At 45.6% G+C, this 20053-nt stretch overlaps 1 protein-coding gene across 4 annotated transcripts in view; it reads right to left on the bottom strand.

Annotated features, from left to right (window-relative positions):
• Positions 1-1671: 1671 nt before the first annotated feature.
• The window catches only part of LOC127476609 (uncharacterized), a 32346-nt gene continuing 13964 nt past the window's right edge, over positions 1672-20053 (bottom strand). For 2 of the 4 annotated variants that reach the window (XR_007906676.1, XR_007906675.1), the window contains exon 10: positions 16992-18216. The gene's annotated coding sequence lies outside the window, so the exon portion shown is untranslated. Of the gene's footprint in view, positions 1741-12278; positions 12420-16022; positions 16768-16991; positions 18217-20053 lie in introns of those variants that run through there. The other 2 variants (XM_051799725.1, XR_007906678.1) reach the window with 2 other exon arrangements.

Genomic DNA, 20053 nt, shown 5'->3' with positions numbered 1-20053 from the left:
CAGAAACTCACCCAAATCTCCCCCCAAAAATGGCCAGAAACTCACCCAAATCTCCCCAAAAACATGGCCAGAAACTCACCCAAATCTCCCCCCAAAAACGGCCAGAAACTCTCCCAAATCACCCCAAAAACATGGACAGAAACTCTCCAAAATCTCCCCAAAAAAATGGACAGAAACTCACTTAAATCTCCCCAAAAATATAGCCAGAAACTCACCCAAATCTCCCCAAAAAATGGACAGAAACTCACCCAAATCTCCCCAAAAAATGGTCAGAAACTCACCCAAATCTCCCCAAAAACATGGCCAGAAACTCACCCAAATCTCCCCAAAAAAATGGCCAGAAACTCACCCAAATCTCCCCAAAAACATGGTCAGAAACTCAACAAAATCTCCCCAAAAAAATGGTCAGAAACTCACCCAAATCTCCCCAAAAAAATGGCCAGAAACTCACCCAAATCTCCCCAAAAATATAGCCAGAAACTCACCCAAATCTCCCCAAAAAAATGGCCAGAATCTCACCCAAATCTCCCCAAAAAAATGGCCAGAAACTCTCCAAAATCTCCCCCCAAAAGTGGCCAGAAACTCACCCAAATCTCCCCAAAAACATGGACAGAAACTCACCCAAATCTCCCCAAAAACATGGTCAGAAACTCACCCAAATCTCCTCAAAAGAATGGTGAGAAACTTACCCAAATCTCCCCAAAAATATAGCCAGAAACTCACCCAAATCTCCCCAAAAACATGGCCAGAAACTCACCCAAATCTCCCCAAAAACATGGTCAGAAACTCACCCAAAATCTCCCTAAAAACATGGTCAGAAACTCACCCAAATCTCCCCCAAAAAATGGCCAGAATCTCACCCAAATCTCTCCAAAAAAATGGCAAGAAACTCTCCAAAATCTCCCCCCAAAAATGGCCAGAAACTCACCCAAATCTCCCGAAAAAAATGGCCAGAAACTCCCCAAAATCTCCCTAAAAAGATGGCCAGAAACTCCCTAAAATCTCCCCAAAAACATGGTCAGAAACTCACCCAAATCTCCCCAAAAAAATGGTCAGAAACTCACCAAAATCTCCCCAAAAACATGGACAGAAACTCACCAAAATCTCCCCAAAAACATGGTCAGAAACTCACCAAAATCTCCCCAAAAAAATGGTCAGAAACTCAGCCAGATCTCCCCCAAAAATGGTCAGAAACTCACCCAAATCTCCCCAAAAATATAGCCAGTAACTCACCCAAATCTCCCCAAAAAATGGCCAGAAACTCACCCAAATCTCCCCAAAAACATGGCCAGAAACTCACCAAAATCTCCCCAAAAACATGGACAGAAACTCACCCAAATCTCCCCAAAAAAATGGCCAGAAACTCTCCCAAATCTCCCCCCAAAAATGGCCAGAAACTCACCCAAATCTCCCCAAAAACATGGCCAGAAACTCACCAAAATCTCCCCAAAAACATGGACAGAAACTCACCCAAATCTCCCCAAAAAAATGGCCAGAATCTCACCCAAATCTCCCCAAAAACATGGTCAGAAACTCACCCAAATCTCCCCAAAAAAATGGCCAGAAACTCACCTAAATCTCCCCAAAAAATGGCCAGAAACTCACCCAAATCTCCCCAAAAACATGGCCAGAAACTCACCCAAATCTCCCCCAAAAATGGTCAGAAACTCACCCAAATCTCCCCAAAAACATGGACAGAAACTCACCCAAATCTCCCCAAAAAAATTGCCAGAAACTCACCTAAATCTCCCCCAAAAATGGCCAGAAACTCACCCAAATCTCCCCAAAAACATGGCCAGAAACTCACCCAAATCTACCCCCAAAAATGGTCAGAAACTCACCCAAATCTCCCCAAAAAATATAGCAGGAAACTCACCCAAATCTCCCCAAAAAAAAGGCCAAAAACTCACCCAAATCTCCCCCCAAAAATGGCCAGAAACTCTCCCAAATCACCCCAAAAACATGGCCAGAAACTCACCCAAATCTCCCCAAAAAGACGGCCAGAAACTCACCCAAATCTCCCCCCAAAAATGGCCAGAAACTCACCCAAATCTCCCCAAAAACATGGCCAGAAACTCACCAAAATCTCCTCAAAAAAATGGTCAGAAACTCACCCAAATCTCCCCAAAAATATAGCCAGAAACTCACCCAAATCTCCCCCCAAAAATGGTCAGAAACTCACCCAAATCTCCCCAAAAACATGGTCAGAAACTCACCAAAATCTCCCCCCAAAAATGGCCAGATACTCACCCAAATCTCCCCAAAAAAATGGACAGAAACTCACCCAAATCTCCCCAAAAACATGGCCAGAAACTCACCCAAATCTCCCCAAAAAAATGGCCAGAAACTCACCCAAATCTCCCCAAAAACATGGCCAGAAACTCACCCAAATCTCCCCAAAAACATGGCCAGAAACTCACCAAAATCTCCCCAAAAACATGGACAGAAACTCACCCAAATCTCCCCCCAAAAAAATGACCAGAAACTCAACCAAATCTCCCAAATAATATAGCAGGAAACTCACCCAAATCTCCCCAAAAAATGGTCAGAAACTCACCCAAATCTCCCCAAAAACATGGACAGAAACTCAACAAAATCTCCCCAAAAAAATGGTCAGAAACTCACCCAAATCTCCCCCCAAAAATGGCCAGAAACTCACCCAAATCTCCCACAAAAATATAGCCAGAAACTCACCCAAATCTCCCCCCAAAAATGGCCAGAAACTCAACCAGATCTCCCCAAAAACATGGCCAGAAACTCACCCAAATCTCCCCAAAAAATGGTCAGAAACTCACCCAAATCTCCTCAAAAACATGGAGAGAAACTCACCAAAACCTCCCCAAAAAAATGGTCAGAAACTCACCCAAATCTCCCCAAAAAAATGGTCAGAAACTCACCCAAATCTCCCCAAAAACATGGTCAGAAACTCACCAAAATCTCCCCAAAAACATGGCCAGAAACTCACCCAAATCTCCCCAAAAACATAGTCAGAAACTCACCCAAATCTCCCCAAAAACATGGCCAGAAACTCACCCAAATCTCCCCAAAAAAATGGCCAGAAACTCACCCAAATCTCCCCAAAAACATGGTCAGAAACTCACCCAAATCTCCCCAAAAACATGGCCAGAAACTCACCCAAATCTCCTCAAAAAAATGGTCAGAAACTCACCCAAATCTCCCCAAAAATATAGCCAGAAACTCACCCAAATCTCCCCCCAAAAATGGTCAGAAACTCACCCAAATCTCCCCAAAAACATGGTCAGAAACTCACCAAAATCTCCCCCCAAAAATGGCCAGATATTCACCCAAATCTCCCCAAAAAAATGGTCAGAAACTCACCCAAATCTCCCCAAAAACATGGCCAGAAACTCACCCAAATCTCCCCAAAAAAATGGCCAGAAACTCACCCAAATCTCCCCAAAAACATGGTCAGAAACTCACCAAAATCTCCCCCAAAATCATGGACAGAAACTCACCCAAATCTCCCCAAAAACATGGCCAGAAACTCACCAAAATCTCCCCAAAAAAATAACCAGAAACTCACCGAAATCTCCCCAAAATATGGCCAGAAACTCACCCAAATCTCCCCAAAAACATGGCCAGAAACTCACCCAAATCTCCCCAAAAACATAGTCAGAAACTCACCCAAATCTCCCCAAAAAAATGGTCAGAAACTCACCCAAATCTCCCCAAAAACATGGTCAGAAACTCACCAAAATCTCCCCAAAAACATGGCCAGAAACTCACCCAAATCTCCTCAAAAACATGGAGAGAAACTCACCAAAACCTCCCCAAAAACATGGCCAGAAACTCACCCAAATCTCCCCAAAAACATGGTCAGAAACTCACCCAAATCTCCCCAAAAACATGGACAGAAACTCACCCAAATCTCCCCCCAAAAATGGTCAGAAACTCACCCAAATCTCCCCAAAATATAGCCAGAAACTCACCCAAATCTCCCCAAAAAAATGGTGAGAAACTCACCAAAATCTCCCCAAAAAAATGGCCAGAAATTCACCCAAATCTCCCCAAAAATATGGCCAGAAAGGCACCCAAATCTCCCCAAAAACATGGCCAGAAACTCACCCAAATCTCCCCAAAAACATGGCCAGAAACTCACCCAAATCTCCCCAAAAAAATAGCCAGAAACTCACCCAAATCTCCCCCCAAAAATGGTCAGAAACTCACCCAAATCTCCCCAAAAACATGGCCAGAAACTCACCCAAATCTCCCCAAAAAAATGGCCAGAAACACACCCAAATCTCCCCAAAAACATGGCCAGAAACACACCCAAATCTCCCTAAAAAAATGACCAGAAACTCACCGAAATCTCCCCAAAAACATGGTCAGAAACTCACCCAAATCTCCCCAAAAACATGGCCAGAAACACACCCAAATCTCCCCAAAAAAATGGCCAGAAACTCTCCCAAATCTCCCAGAAAACATGGTCAGAAACTCACCCAAATCTCCCCAAAAACATGGTCAGAAACTCACCCAAATCTCCCCCCAAAAATGGCCAGAAACTCACCCAAATCTCCCCAAAAACATGGCCAGAAACTCACCCAAATCTCCCCAAAAAAATGGTCAGAAACTCACCCAAATCTCCCCAATAACATGGTCAGAAACTCACCCAAATCTCCCCAAAAACATGGCCAGAAACTCACCCAAATCTCCCCAAAAACATGGACAGAAACTCACCCAAATCTCCCCCCAAAAATGGTCAGAAACTCACCAAAATCTCCCGAAAAAAATAGCCAGAAACTCACCAAAATCTCCCCCCAAAAATGGTCAGAAACTCACCAAAATCTCCCCAAAAAAATAGCCAGAAACTCACCCAAATCTCCCCAAAAAAATGGCCAGAAACTCACCCAAATCTCCCCAAAAAAATGGCCAGAAACTCACCCAAATCTCCCCAAAAACATGGTCAGAAACTCACCAAATTCTACCCAAAAACATGGACAGAAACTCACCAAAACCTCTCCAAAAAAATGGTCAGAAACTCACCCAAATCTCCCCAAAAAATGGCCAGAAACTCACCCAAATCTCCCCAAAAATATAGCCAGAAACTCTCCCAAATCTCCCCAAAAACATGGCCAGAAACTCACCCAAATCTCCCCAAAAACATGGCCAGAAACTCACCCAAATCTCCCCAAAAACATGGCCAGAAACTCACCCAAATCTCCTGAAAAAAATGGTGAGAAACTCACCAAAACTCCCCAAAAAAATGGTCAGAAACTCACCCAAATCTCCCCAAAAAATGGTGAGAAACTCACCCAAATCTCCCCAAAATATAGCCAGAAACTCACCCAAATCTCCCCCCAAAAATGGCCAGAAACTCACCCAAATCTCCCCCCAAAAATGGCCAGAAACTCACCCAAATCTCCCCAAAAACATGGCCAGAAACTCACCCAAATCTCCCCAAAAACATGGCCAGAAACTCACCCAAATCTCCCCAAAAACATGGACAGAAACTCACCAAAATCTCCCCAAAAACATGGACAGAAACTCACCCAAATCTCCCCCCAAAAATGGTCAGAAACTCACCCAAATCTCCCCAAAAACATGGCCAGAAACTCACCCAAATCTCCTGAAAAAAATGGTGAGAAACTCACCCAAATCTCCCCAAAAATATAGCCAGAAACTCACCCAAATCTCCCCCCAAAAGAGGCCAGAAACTCACCCAAATCTCCCCCCAAAAATGGTCAGAAACTCACGCAAATCTCCCCAAAAACATGGCCAGAAACTCACCCAAATCTCTCAAAAAAAACAGCCAGAAACTCACCCAAATCTCCTCCCAAAAATGACCAGAAACTCACCCAAATCTCCCCAAAAACATGGACAGAAACTCACCCAAATCTCTCCCCAAAAATGGCCAGAAACTCACCCAAATCTCCCCAAAAACATGGACAGAAACTCACCCAAATCTCCCCCCAAAAATGGCCAGAAAGTCACCCAAATCTCCCCAAAAACATGGACAGAAACTCACCCAAATCTCCCCCCAAAAATGGCCAGAAACTCACCCAAATCTCCCCAAAAACATGGTCAGAAACTCACCCAAATCTCCCCAAAAACATGGCCAGAAACTCACCCAAATCTCCCCAAAAACATGGTCAGAAACTCACCCAAATCTCCCCAAAAACATGGTCAGAAACTCACCCAAATCTCCCCAAAAAAATAGCCAGAAACTCACCCAAATCTCCCCAAAAAAATGGTCAGAAACTCACCCAAATCTCCCCAAAAAAATGGCCAGAAACTCACCCAAATCTCCCCCAAAAATATAGCCAGAAACTCATCCAAATCTCCCCAAAAAAATGGTCAGAAACTCACCCAAATCGCCCCCCAAAAATGGTCAGAAACTCACCCAAATCTCCCCAAAAACATGGACAGAAACTCACCCAAATCTCCCCAAAAAAATGGACAGAAACTCACCCAAATCTCCCCCCAAAAATGGTCAGAAACTCACCCAAATCTCCCCCAAAAATATAGTCAGAAACTCACCCAAATCTCCCCAAAAACATGGTCAGAAACTCACCCAAATCTCCCCAAAAACAGGGTCAGAATCTCACCCAAATCTCCCCAAAAACATGGTCAGAAACTCACCCAAATCTCCCCAAAAAACCAGGCAGAATCTCTCCCAAATCTCCCAAAAAATGGCCAGAAACTCACCCAAATCTCCCCCCAAAAATGGCAAGAAACTCACCCAAATCTCCCCAAAAACATGGCCAGAAACTCACCCAAATCTCCCCCCAAAAATGGCAAGAAACTCACCCAAATCTCCCCAAAAAAATGGCCAGAAACTCACCCAAATCTCCTCCCAAAAATGATCAGAAACTCGCCCAAATCTCCCCCTAAATTGGCAAGAAACTCACCCAAATCTCCCCCCAAAAATGGCCAAAAACTCACCCAGATCTCCCCCCAAAAATGGCCAGAAAATCACCCAAATCTCCCCCTAAAAATGGTCAGAAACTCACTCAAATCTCCGCAAAAATATAGCCAGAAACTCACCCAAATCTCCCCAAAAAAATGGTCAGAAACTCACCCAAATCTCCCCAAAAATATAGCAAGAAACTCACCCAAATCTCCCCCAAAAAAATGGTCAGAAAGTCACCCAAATCTTTCCCCAAAAATGGTCAGAAACTCACCCAAATCTCCCCCCAAAAATGGCCAGAAACTCACCCAAATCTCCCCAAAAACATGGCCAGAAACTCACCCAAATCTCCCCAAAAACATGGCCAGAAACTCACCCAAATCTCCCCAAAAACATGGCCAGAAACTCACCCAAATCTCCCCCCAAAAATGGTCAGAAACTCACCCAAATCTCCCCAAAAACATGGCCAGAAACTCTCCCAAATCTCCCCCCAAAAATGGCCAGAAACTCACCCAAATCTCCCCAAAAACATGGCCAGAAACTCATCAAAATCTCTCCAAAAAAACAGCCAGAAACTCACCCAAATCACCCCCCAAAAATGGCCAGAAACTCACCCAAATCTCCCCAAAAACATGGTCAGAAACTCACCCAAATCTCCCCAAAAACATGGCCAGAAACTCACCCAAATCTCCCCAAAAACATGGTCAGAAACTCACCCAAATCTCCCCAAAAAAATGGTCAGAAACTCACCCAAATCTCCCCAAAAAAATGGCCAGAAACTCACCCAAATCTCCCCCAAAAATATAGCCAGAAACTCATCCAAATCTCCCCAAAAAAATGGTCAGAAACTCACCCAAATCGCCCCCCAAAAATGGTCAGAAACTCACCCAAATCTCCCCAAAAACATGGACAGAAACTCACCCAAATCTCCCCAAAAAAGTGGACAGAAACTCACCCAAATCTCCCTCCAAAAATGGTCAGAAACTCACCCAAATCTCCCCCAAAAATATAGTAAGAAACTCACCCAAATCTCCCCCAAAAAATGGTCAGAAACTCACCCAAATCTCCCCCCAAAAATGGTCAGAAACTCACCCAAATCTTTCCCCAAAAATGGTCAGAAACTCACCCAAATCTCCCCCCAAAAACATGGACAGAAACTCACCCAAATCTCCCCAAAAACATGGCCAGAAACTCACCCAAATCTCCCCAAAAAAATGGTCAGAAACTCACCCAAATCTCCCCAAAAACATGGCCAGAAACTCACCCAAATCTCCCCCCAAAAATGGCCAGAAACTCACCCAAATCTCCCCAGAAACATGGTCAGAAACTCACCAAAATCTCCCCAAAAACATGGACAGAAACTCACCAAAACCTCCCCAAAAAAAATGGTCAGAAACTCACCCAAATCTCCCCAAAAACATGGACAGAAACTCACCCAAATCTCCCCAAAAAAATGGTCAGAAACTCACCCAAATCTCCCCAAAAACATGGACAGAAACTCACCCAAATCTCCCCCCAAAAATGGTCAGAAACTCACCCAAATCTCCCCAAAAACATGGACAGAAACTCTCCCAAATCTCCCCCCAAAAATGGCCAGAAACTCACCCAAATCTCCCCAAAAACATAGTCAGAAACTCACCCAAATCTCCCCAAAAACATGGCCAGAAACTCACCCAAATCTCCCCAAAAACATGGCCAGAAACTCACCCAAATCTCCCCAAAAACATGGTCAGAAACTCACCCAAATCTCCGAAAAAAAAAAGCCAGAAACTCACCCAAATCTCCCCAAAAACATGGTCAGAAACTCACCCAAATCTCCCCAAAAAAATGGCCAGAAACTCACCCAAATCTCCCCCAAAAATATAGTCAGAAACTCATCCAAATCTTTCCAAAAACATGGACAGAAACTCACCCAAATCTCCCCAAAAACATGGCCAGAAACTCACCCAAATCTCCCCCCAAAAAAGGTCAGAAACTCACCCAAATCTCCCCAAAAATATAGCAGGAAACTCACCCAAATCTCCCCAAAAAAATGGCCAAAAACTCACCCAAATCTCCCCCCAAAAATGGCCAGAAACTCTCCCAAATCACCCCAAAAACATGGCCAGAAACTCACCCAAATCTCCCCAAAAACTTGGACAGAGACTCACCCAAATCTCCCCAAAAAGACGGCCAGAAACTCACCCAAATCTCCCCCCAAAAATGGTCAGAAACTCACCCAAATCTCTCAAAAATAATGACCCAAGACTCAGCCAAATCTCACCAAAAACATGGTCAGAAACTCACCCAAATCTCCCCAAAAATGGTGAGAAACTTACCCAAATCTCCCCAAAAAAATGGCCAGAAACTCACCCAAATCTCCCCAAAAACATGGCCAGAAACTCACCCAAATCTCCCCAAAAACATGGTCAGAAACTCACCCAAATCTCCCAAAAACATGGCCAGAAACTCACCCAAATCTCTCCAAAATAATGACCCAAAACTCACACAAATCTCCACAAAAACTTGGACAGAAACTCACCCAAATCTCCCCGAAAACATGGTCAGAAACTCACCCAAATCTCCCAAAAACATGGCCAGAAACTCACCCAAATCTCCCCAAAAACATGGCCAGAAACTCACCCAAATCTCCCCCAAAAAAATGGCCAGAAACTCACCCAAATCTCCCCCCAAAAATGGCCAGAAACTCACCCAAATCTCCCCAAAAACATGGACAGAAACTCACCCAAATCTCCCCAAAAACATGGTCAGAAACTCACCAAAATCTCCCCAAAAATATAGCGAGAAACTAACCCAAATCTCCCCAAAAACATGGAAAGAAACACACCAAAACCTCCCCAAAAAAAATGGCCAGAAACTCACCCAAATCTCCCCCCAAAAATGGCCAGAAACTCGCCCAAATCTCCCCAAAAACATGGACAGAAACTCACCCAAATCTCTCCAAAATAATGATCCAAAACTCACCCAAATCTCAGCAAAAACATGGCCAGAAACTCACCCAAATCTCCCCAAAAAAATGGCCAGAAACTCTCCCAAATCTCCCCAAAAAAATGGCCAGAAACTCACCCAAATCTCCCCAAAAATATGGACAGAAACTCACCAAAATCTCCCCAAAAACATGGCCAGAAACTCACCCAAATGTCCCCAAAAAAATAGCCAGAAACTCACCCAAATCTCCCCCAAAAATATAGCAGGAAACTCACCCAAATCTCCCCAAAAACATGGCCAGAAACTCACCCAAATCTCTCCAAAATAATGGCCAGAAACTCTCCAAAATCCCCCCAAAAACTTGGACAGAAACTCACCCAAATCTCCCCAAAAACGTGGACAGAAACTCACCCAAATCTCCCCAAAAAAATGGCCAGAAACTCACCCAAATCTCCCCCCAAAAATATGGTCAGAAACTCACCCAAATCTCCCCAAAAACATGGTCAGAAACTCACCAAAATCTCCCAAAAACATGACCAGAAACTCACCCAAATCTCCCCAAAAACATGGCCAGAAACTCACCCAAATCTCCCCAAAAACATGGTCAGAAACTCAGCAAAATCTCCCAAAAACATGGCCAGAAACTCACCCAAATCTCCCCAAAAACATGGCCAGAAACTCACCCAAATCTCCCCAAAAAAATGGTCAGAAACTCACCCAAATCTCCCCAAAAACATGGCCAGAAACTCACCCAAATCTCCCCCAAAACATGGCCAGAAACTCACCCAAATCTCCCCAAAAAAATGGCCAAAATCTCACCCAAATCTCCCCAAAAAAATGGCCAGAAACTCACCAAAATCTCCCCAAAAACATGGCCAGAAACTCACCCAAATGTCCCCAAAAAAATAGCCAGAAACTCACCCAAATCTCCCCCAAAAAATGGTCAGAAACTCACCCAAATCTCCCCAAAAACATGGCCAGAAACTCACCCAAATCTCTCCAAAATAATGGCCAGAAACTCTCCAAAATCTCCCCAAAAACTTGGACAGAAACTCACCCAAATCTCTCCAAAATAATGATCCAAAACTCACCCAAATCTCACCAAAAACATGGCCAGAAACTCACCCAAATCTCCCCAAAAAAATGGCCAGAAACTCTCCCAAATCTCCCCAAAAAAATGGCCAGAAACTCACCCAAATCTCCCCAAAAATATGGACAGAAACTCACCAAAATCTCCCCAAAAACATGGCCAGAAACTCACCCAAATGTCCCCAAAAAAATAGCCAGCAACTCACCCAAATCTCCCCCAAAAAATGGTCAGAAACTCACCCAAATCTCCCCAAAAACATGGCCAGAAACTCACCCAAATCTCTCCAAAATAATGGCCAGAAACTCTCCAAAATCTCCCCAAAAACTTGGACAGAAACTCACCCAAATCTCCCCAAAAACGTGGACAGAAACTCACCCAAATCTCCCCAAAAAAATGGCCAGAAACTCACCCAAATCTCCCCCCAAAAATATGGTCAGAAACGCACCCAAATCTCCCCAAAAACATGGTCAGAAACTCACCAAAATCTCCCAAAAACATGACCAGAAACTCACCCAAATCTCCCCAAAAACATGGTCAGAAACTCAGCAAAATCTCCCAAAAACATGGCCAGAAACTCACCCAAATCTCCCCAAAAACATGGCCAGAAACTCACCCAAATCTCCCCAAAAACATGGCCAGAAACTCACCCAAATCTCCCCAAAAAAATGGTCAGAAACTCACCCAAATCTCCCCAAAAACATGGCCAGAAACTCACCCAAATCTCTCCAAAAAAATGGCCAGAAACTCACCAAAATCTCCCCCAAAAAATGGTCAGAAACTCACCCAAATCTCCCCAAAAAAATGGCCAGAATCTCACCCAAATCTCCCCAAAAAAATGGCCAGAAACTCTCCAAAATCTCCCCCCAAAAATGGCCAGAAACTCACCAAAATCTCCCCAAAAAAATGGCCAGAAACTCCCCAAAATCTCCCCAAAAAAATGGTCAGAAACTCACCCAAATCTCCCCCCAAAAATGGCCAGAAACTCACCAAAATCTCCCCAAAAACATGGCCAGAAACACCCAAATCTCCCCCCAAAAATGGTCAGAAACTCACCCAAATCTCCCCAAAAACATGGCCAGAAACTCACCCAAATCTCCCCCCAAAAATGGCCAGAAACTCACCCAAATCTCCCCAAAAAATGGTCAGAAACTCACCCAAATCTCCCCAAAAACATGGACAGAAACTCACCCAAATTTCCCCAAAAACATGGTCAGAAACTCACCGAAATCACCTCAAAAAAATGGTCAGAAACTCACCCAAATCTCCCCAACAAAATGGCCAAAAACTCACCCAAATCTCCCCCCAAAAATGGTCAGAAACTCACCCAAATCTCCCCAAAAACATGGACAGAAACTCACCCAAATTTCCCCAAAAACATGGTCAGAAACTCACCGAAATCACCTCAAAAAAATGGTCAGAAACTCACCAAAATCTCCCCAAAAAAATGGTCAGAAACTCACCCAAATCTCCCCAAAAAATGGTCAGAAACTCACCCAAATCTCCCCAAAAATATAGCCAGAAACTCACCCAAATCTCCCCAAAAACATGGCCAGAAACTAACCCAAATCTCCCAAAAACATGGACAAAACTCACCCAAATCTCCCCAAAAACATGGTCAGAAACTCACCAAAATCTCCCAAAAACATGGCCAGAATCTCACACAAATCTCCCAAAATAAATGGCCAGAAACTCACCAAAATCTCCCCAAAAAATGGACAGAAACTCACCAAAGTCTCCACAAAAACATGGCCAGAAACTCACCCAAATCTCCCCCCAAAAATGGACAGAAACTCACCCAAATCTCCCCAAAAACATGGCCAGAAACTCACCCAAATCTCCCCAAAAATATAGCCAGAAACTCACCCAAATCTCCCCCCAAAAATGGCCAGAAACTCAACCAAATCTCCCCCCAAAAATGGCCAGAAACTCTCCCAAATCTCCCCAAAAACATGGCCAGAAACTCACCCAAATCTCCCCAAAAATGGTCAGAAACTCACGCAAATCTCCACGCAAATCTCCACCTCAAAATGGTCAGAAACTCACCCAAATCTCCCCAAAAAAACAGCCAGAAACTCACCCAAATCTCCCCCCAAAAATGGCCAGAAACTCACACAAATCTCCCCCCAAAAATGGCCAGAAACTCTCCCAAATCTCCCCAAAAACATGGCCAGCAACTCACCCAAATCTCCCCAAAAAAATGGCCAGAAACTCACCCAAATCTCCCCCCAAAAATGGCCAGAAACTCACCCAAATCTCCCCAAAAAAATGGCCAGAAACTCACCCAAATCTCCCCAAAAAATGGTCAGAAACTCACCCAAATCTCGCCAAAAACATGACCAGAAACTCACCCAAATCTCCCCAAAAACATGGCCAGAAACTCACCCAAATCTCCCCAAAAAATGGACAGAAACTCACCCAAATCTCCCCAAAAAATGGACAGAAACTCACCCAAATCTCTCCAAAATAGTGACCCAAAACTCACCCAAATCTCCCCAAAAATATAGCCAGAAACTCACCCAAATCTCCACAAAAACGTGTACAGAAACTCACCCAAATCTCCTCAAAAAAATGGCCAGAAACTTACCCAAATCTCCCCAAAAATATAGCAAGAAACTCACCCAAATCTCCCAAAAAAATGGCCAGAAACTCACCCAAATCTCCCCCCAAAAATGGTTAGAAACTTACCAAAATCTCCCAAAAACATGGCCAGAAACTCACCCAAATCTCCCCCCAAAAATGGCCAGAAACTCACCCAAATCTCCCCCCAAAAATGGCCAGAAACTCACCCAAATCTCCCCCCAAAAATGGCCAGAAACTCACCCAAATCTCCCAAAAAAAATGGTCAGAAACTCACCCAAATCTCCCCCCAAAAATGGTCATAAACTCACCCAAATCTCCCCAAAAATATAACCAGAAACTCACCAAAATCTCCCCAAAAACATGGACAGAAACTCAGCCAGATCTCCCCCCAAAAACGGCCAGAAACTCACCCAAATCTCCCCAAAAACATGGCCAGAAACTCACCCAAATCTCCCCAAAAATATAGCCAGAAACTCACCAAAATCTCTCCAAAAAAATGGCCAGAAACTCACCCAAATCTCCCCCCAAAAATGGTCAGAAACTCGCCCAAATCTCCCCAAAAAAATGGTCAGAATCTCACCCAAATCTCCCCAAAAAAATGGCCAGAAACTCTCCAAAATCTCCCCCCAAAAATGGCCAGAAACTCACCCAAATCTCCCCAACAAAATGGCCAGAAACTCACCCAAATCTCCCCAAAAAAATGGTCAGAAACTCACCAAAATCTCCCCAAAAACATGGACAGAAACTCAACAAAATCTCCCCAAAAAAATGGTCAGAAACTCACCCAAATCTCCCCCCCAAAAATGGTCAGAAACTCACCCAAATCTCCCCAAAAATATAGCCAGAAACTCACCCAAATCTCCCCCCAAAAATGGCCAGAAACTCACCCAAATCTCCCCAAAAACATGGCCAGAAACTCACCCAAATCTCCCCCCAAAAATGGCCAGAAACTCACCCAAATCTCCCCAAAAACATGGCCAGAAACTCACCCAAATCTCCCCAAAAACATGGCCAGAAACTCACCCAAATCTCCCCCCAAAAATGGCCAGAAACTCACCCAAATCTCCCCAAAAACATGGTCAGAAACTCACCCAAATCTCCCCAAAAAATGGACAGAAACTCACCAAAATCTCCCCAAAAACATGGTCAGAAACTCACCAAAATCTCCCCAAAAAAAATGGTCAGAAACTCAGCCAGATCTCCCAAAAAAAATTGTGAGAAACTCACCCAAATCTCCCCAAAAATATAGCCAGAAACTCACCCAAATCTCCCCCCAAAAATGGCCAGAAACTCACCCAAATCTCCCCAAAAAATGGCCAGAAACTCACCAAAATCTCCCCAAAAACATGGACAGAAACTCACCCAAATCTCCCCAAAAACATGGCCAGAAACTCACCCAAATCTCCCCAAAAACATGGCCAGAAACTCACCCAAATCTCCCCCCAAAAATGGTCAGAAACTCCCCCAAATCTCCCCAAAAATATAGCCAGAAACTCACCCAAATATCTCCCCAAAAATGGTCAGAAATTCACCCAAATCTCCCCAAAAAATGGCCAGAAACTCACCCAAATCTCCCCAAAAAAATGGTCAGAAACTCACCCAAATCTCCCCCCCAAAAATGGCCAGAAACTCACCCAAATCTCCCCCCAAAAATGGCCAGAAACTCACCCAAATCTCCCCAAAAACATGGCCAGAAACTCACCCAAATCTCCACAAAAACATGGCCAGAAACTCACCCAAATCTCCCCAAAAACATGGTCAGAAACTCACCCAAATATCCCCCCAAAAATGGCCAGAAACTCACCCAAATCTCCCCAAAAACATGGCCAGAAACTCACCCAAATCTCCCCAAAAACATGGCCAGAAACTCACCGAAACCTCCCCAAAAACATGGCCAGAAACTCACCCAAATCTCCCCAAAAAATGGCCAGAAACTCACTGAAATCTCCTACCAAAAATGGCCAGAAACTCACCCAAATCTCCCCAAAAACATGGCCAGAAACTCACCCAAATCTCCCCCCAAAAATGGCCAGAAACTCACCCAAATCTCCCCAAAAACATGGCCAGAAACTCACCCAAATCTCCCCAAAAACATGGCCAGAAACTCACTCAAATCTCCCCCCAAAAATGGCCAGAAACTCACCCAAATCTCCCCAAAAACATGGACAGAAACTCACCCAAATCTCCCCAAAAACATGGCCAGAAACTCACCCAAATCTCCCCAAAAACATGGACAGAAAGTCACCAAAACCTCTCCAAAAACATGGCCAGAAACTCATCCTAATCTCCCCAAAAAAATGGTCAGAAACTCACCCAAATCTCCCCAAAAACATGGCCAGAATCTCACCCAAATCTCCCCAAAAAAATGGCCAGAAACTCTCCAAAATCTCCCCCCAAAAATGGCCAGAAACTCACCCAAATCTCTCCCAAAAAATGGTCAGAAACTCACCCAAATCTCCCCAAAAAATGGCCAGAAACTCACTGAAATCTCCCCAAAAAAATGGTCAGAAACTCACCCAAATCTCCCCAAAAACATGGCCAGAAACTCACCGAAACCTCCCCAAAAACATGGCCAGAAACTCACCCAAATCTCCCCAAAAAATGGCCAGAAACTCACTGAAATCTCCCCCCAAAAATGGCCAGAAACTCACCCAAATCTCCCCAAAAACATGGCCAGAAACTCACCCAAATCTCCCCAAAAACATGGACAGAAACTCACCCAAATCTCCCCAAAAAAATAGCCAGAAACTCACCGAAATCTCCCCAAAATATGGCCAGAAACTCACCCAAATCTCCCCAAAAACATGGCCAGAAACTCACCCAAATCTCCCCAAAAACATGGTCAGAAACTCACCCAAATCTCCCCAAAAACATGGCCAGAAACTCACCCAAATCTCCCCCCAAAAATGGCCAGAAACTCACCCAAATCTCCCCAAAGAATGACCAGAAACTTACCAAAAACAACCCCAAAAAATGACCCAAAACTGACCCAAATCTCCCCTAAAAAATGATCCGTCAGGCAAATCTCCCCCAAAAATGACCAGAAACTCACAAAAAATAACCCCCAAAAATGATCAGAAACTGACACAAATCTCCCCAACAAATGACCCAAACTTTATTTCTTTTCTTAGCAACAAATCCCTTCCTTTGCTCCCCTCTGGCCCTGCCCACACGGCCCCAGTTCAGCTCTCAGTGAGTTCTTGCTTCTGGGCAGCGACTCCTCTGCCTCTTGCTGGGGCGGCAGCAGCTCCTGTGCCGGCAGGGAGAGGGACCCCGAGCCAGGAGAGGGACCCCAGAGCCCCTACAGAGACCCCAGAGCCATTATAGGGACCCCAGAGCCATTATAGGGACCCCAGAGCCCCTACAGGGACCCTATAGAGACCCCAGAGCCCCTACAGAGACCCCAGAGCCCCTACAGGGACCCTACAGAGACCCCAGAGCCCCTACAGGGACCCTACAGAGACCCCAGAGCCCCTACAGAGACCCCAGAGCCCCTATAGAGACCCCAGAGCCCCTATAGAGACCCCAGAGCCCCTATAGAGACCCCAGAGCCCTCCAGAGCCCCTTGCTGGGTCACAGCCCCTCTTCTCCCGCCCAAACCCACCTTTCTGGCTGCAGCTGCTTTTCTTCTCTGGCTCCCCCTTCCTTCCCCAGGGAGCTTTGCCTTGTTCTTTGGCCAGGCTCCAGCTGCAGCTCAAGGGCAAAGCTGCAACTACAATTCCCCCTTCGGGTTTTTCACCTGAAAAACAAAGGCTTGGGCCAAACTCTGACCAGTCACTCGCTGAACACGAGACATCAAACAGGGCACACAGAATAAAATGCATCCAACTCTAAATCATGTTACAATGACTGTCCACCCCAATCCAGCACTGACATTAAAAACCTTCAAGCAATCAAAATGACCTCCAAACATCCCTTAGATAGAGAAAAGCACACCAGGAACAATGCAAAAAGAAAAATTCCAAACAATGCTCAATTAAATAACCATGGACTGATATAAAACATGTTTAGGGAACTTAAACCACTTCTTCCCATTATTCTCCATCAGAAATTACCCTTATTTAAGTTCTCCTTTTAACACTTCATTAAAACTGACTTATTAGGAAATGGTTTGAACCAAACTTCATAACTTGATGACTCCAGGGTTTGTGCTCCTTGACTTTGGCCTGAAGGGGTTTGGAACACAGGCTTTGTTCTGGAGAGCTTTTCCCCAATCTACAAACCCTTCTGCAAATGGGACTCCCTTCCCTCAGGGTTCGGTGGCCTCTGGTTTTCCTGAAGGCTGGGGGGGATCTGGGAGCCAAATCCCAAGGGATCCAGCCCAGCTCTGCACACACACACACACACACATTTCCAGCTGGTCACAGTCTCACGGGGGCCACCACCACTCAGCACATTTGCACACAAACAGCCCTCTGAGTTCCTGGCACTGGGTCTGATGGACTAAGAAATGATCAGTCTGGTGGTTTGCCCTCAGAGGAGTAAGATCCAATGATGCATTTCTATTTTCATGACAATATAACCTGGAAAACACAAACATATTTCTGCTTCATGTGTAATTTAAAATTCAAAGACACAGAAACATTCCTAGAGTTCAAGTCCCCAGGTTTGGTTCCAAATGTCACTCGGTCCCCCTGGGCCAAGAACAGTGGCACACACGGACTCAACAGCCCTGCACAAGCCCAGGAGTGGGGGGGAAATATCCTTGAGAGCACTGCTGCATTTCAAAAAGAAGTCAGTCACATCAACTCTGTAACAAATAAAAAAGAGAAGCCAAAATAAATAACTGTAGACAGGGTATTAAGTACCTTGAGAATACCAATAAGAAAAAACTAAGAATAAAGGCATCTATTTGAAGTACAAAGAGTTTGGGAGACACCATTTGTTTGCCACAAAGCCTTTATTTTGTTGGCTCTTCTATAGTTAGAACCCAAACCTTACCCTCCCACAAAAAGCAGAAAACCTCTTCAGAGAGTTAGGAGATGGAGTCAGTTTGGATTAATGGGTAGAATATCTCTGGAGACAAAATAAAGCAGAGAAAATAACCCCATCCTCAACAACAGAGCTGCCTCCCCACTGCCTGCCCCTGGACACTTGCTCTGGGGGTGACAGAGCCTGAAGTCTCCTGCCTAGTCCTGGGCAATACTTCCTGGGGAGCACAGCACCACTGAGTTCCTAAAAATATCACAGCTTGGGCAGGTGCTTGGATTTTGTCTGGATTAACTCCCCCCTTCCTTTCCAGGTGCTGCCCTACTCATTGTAATGGTGCTTGTACTCCCTGAGCCATTCCCTCCCCCATCCAACCATCCCTTGTGCCCTCTCTGGCAAGGACAGTGGGTCCAGGTGTTCTGCCACGCTCCCAGGGCACAGGGGGGGACTGTGGAGCCACCCTCGAGGGGGGAAACGTGCCCTGCCTGCCCTGCCCAGGGAAAGGGAACTGCCCCAGTGCTCCCCAGCACAAGGCACCCTTGGAAATATCCACTGCAATGGGACACTCAGGGACAGCAACAAGCACTGCACGAGGCTGCTCTGGCACAGGACCAATTTTAGCCTCAGCTTTTCTCTGGACCACTTCACTTTGTTTGCCACCTCATCCTGCAGTCAGAACTTGCTGTCCTTGCAACCTTTCAGGGTGACCATAAATGACAGAGGCCTCTGCTCCAGCACCCACAAGGGCCTGATCCATCTGACAGGATCCATTTTTCCAGGGAATTCAAAGCTCCACCTGAGGACCAGGGTCTTTTCTCACCCATCCCTGTGCTGCAGCTTGGCCTCCATCTCCCTGTGCTTTCAGTTCCCTCCATGGTTGAACACTGGCAGCCCTGGCCCTGGGCGGAGCTCGGCATCCTGATCCCATCCCTCCTGGCCCCCGGAACCGCTGACTCAGCAATGGGGGGCCCTCCATTGCCAAGGGCACGGGCCCGGCGGGGCTCACGGGGGGGAGCAGGAGGGCGAAGGCTCCAGCCCTGCTGCTACAACCTTCCACCACTACAGCCAACAGAGGAGCCTCTCCAGCCCTGCCTCCCAAGGCATCCTCAACAAACCCAGCCCAGCTCCACAGGACAAACTGCTCCCTGTCTGCCCAGGCCAGTCAAATCCCAGAGGCTCCCAGGTCATGCAGGACAACTGCCCAGGAGATCAGAGACTCCAGTCCATCTCTTCCTAGCACAGGTTTGGGTGAGTTTGGCAAAGAGAGAGACTCAGGAATTACCCCATGTGTTCCCAGTTTAACCCCTGTCACACCAATCACCTTAACAGTGCCAGTCCTTCATTCTCCCTCTCTTTGGTTAAGGACTGAGCAAGTTGGACCTGTGTCTGAGCAGGACATGTGCAAACCAAATGCTGGGGACTGGAACACACACCTGGCACTCCTGCAGCTCTCACAGTCACATTCCAGAGAAAACAGCCAATTGCACCCTCACTGCTCATTTCTTAATCCCAATCCCACACTTGTTTGGCACTTGGAGCACCACTTTTAGAACCCAATTACAGCCCATTAGAGAGCTCCCTGTCTAGCAGGGACAGGGACCCCTGGGATACTCTCAGCAATGCCTGAATCCATGGCAGGGACCTTGCTTTGAGCTCCC

The sequence above is a fragment of the Manacus candei genome, unplaced genomic scaffold, assembly GCF_025592945.1.
Source record: "Manacus candei isolate 608988 ecotype Guabito, Panama unplaced genomic scaffold, ASM2559294v1 h1tg000050l, whole genome shotgun sequence".
NCBI classification, from domain to species: Eukaryota; Metazoa; Chordata; class Aves; order Passeriformes; family Pipridae; genus Manacus; species Manacus candei.
The sequence above is the reverse complement of the archived record's forward strand: the minus strand, read 5'-3'. Positions and strand labels throughout refer to the sequence as shown.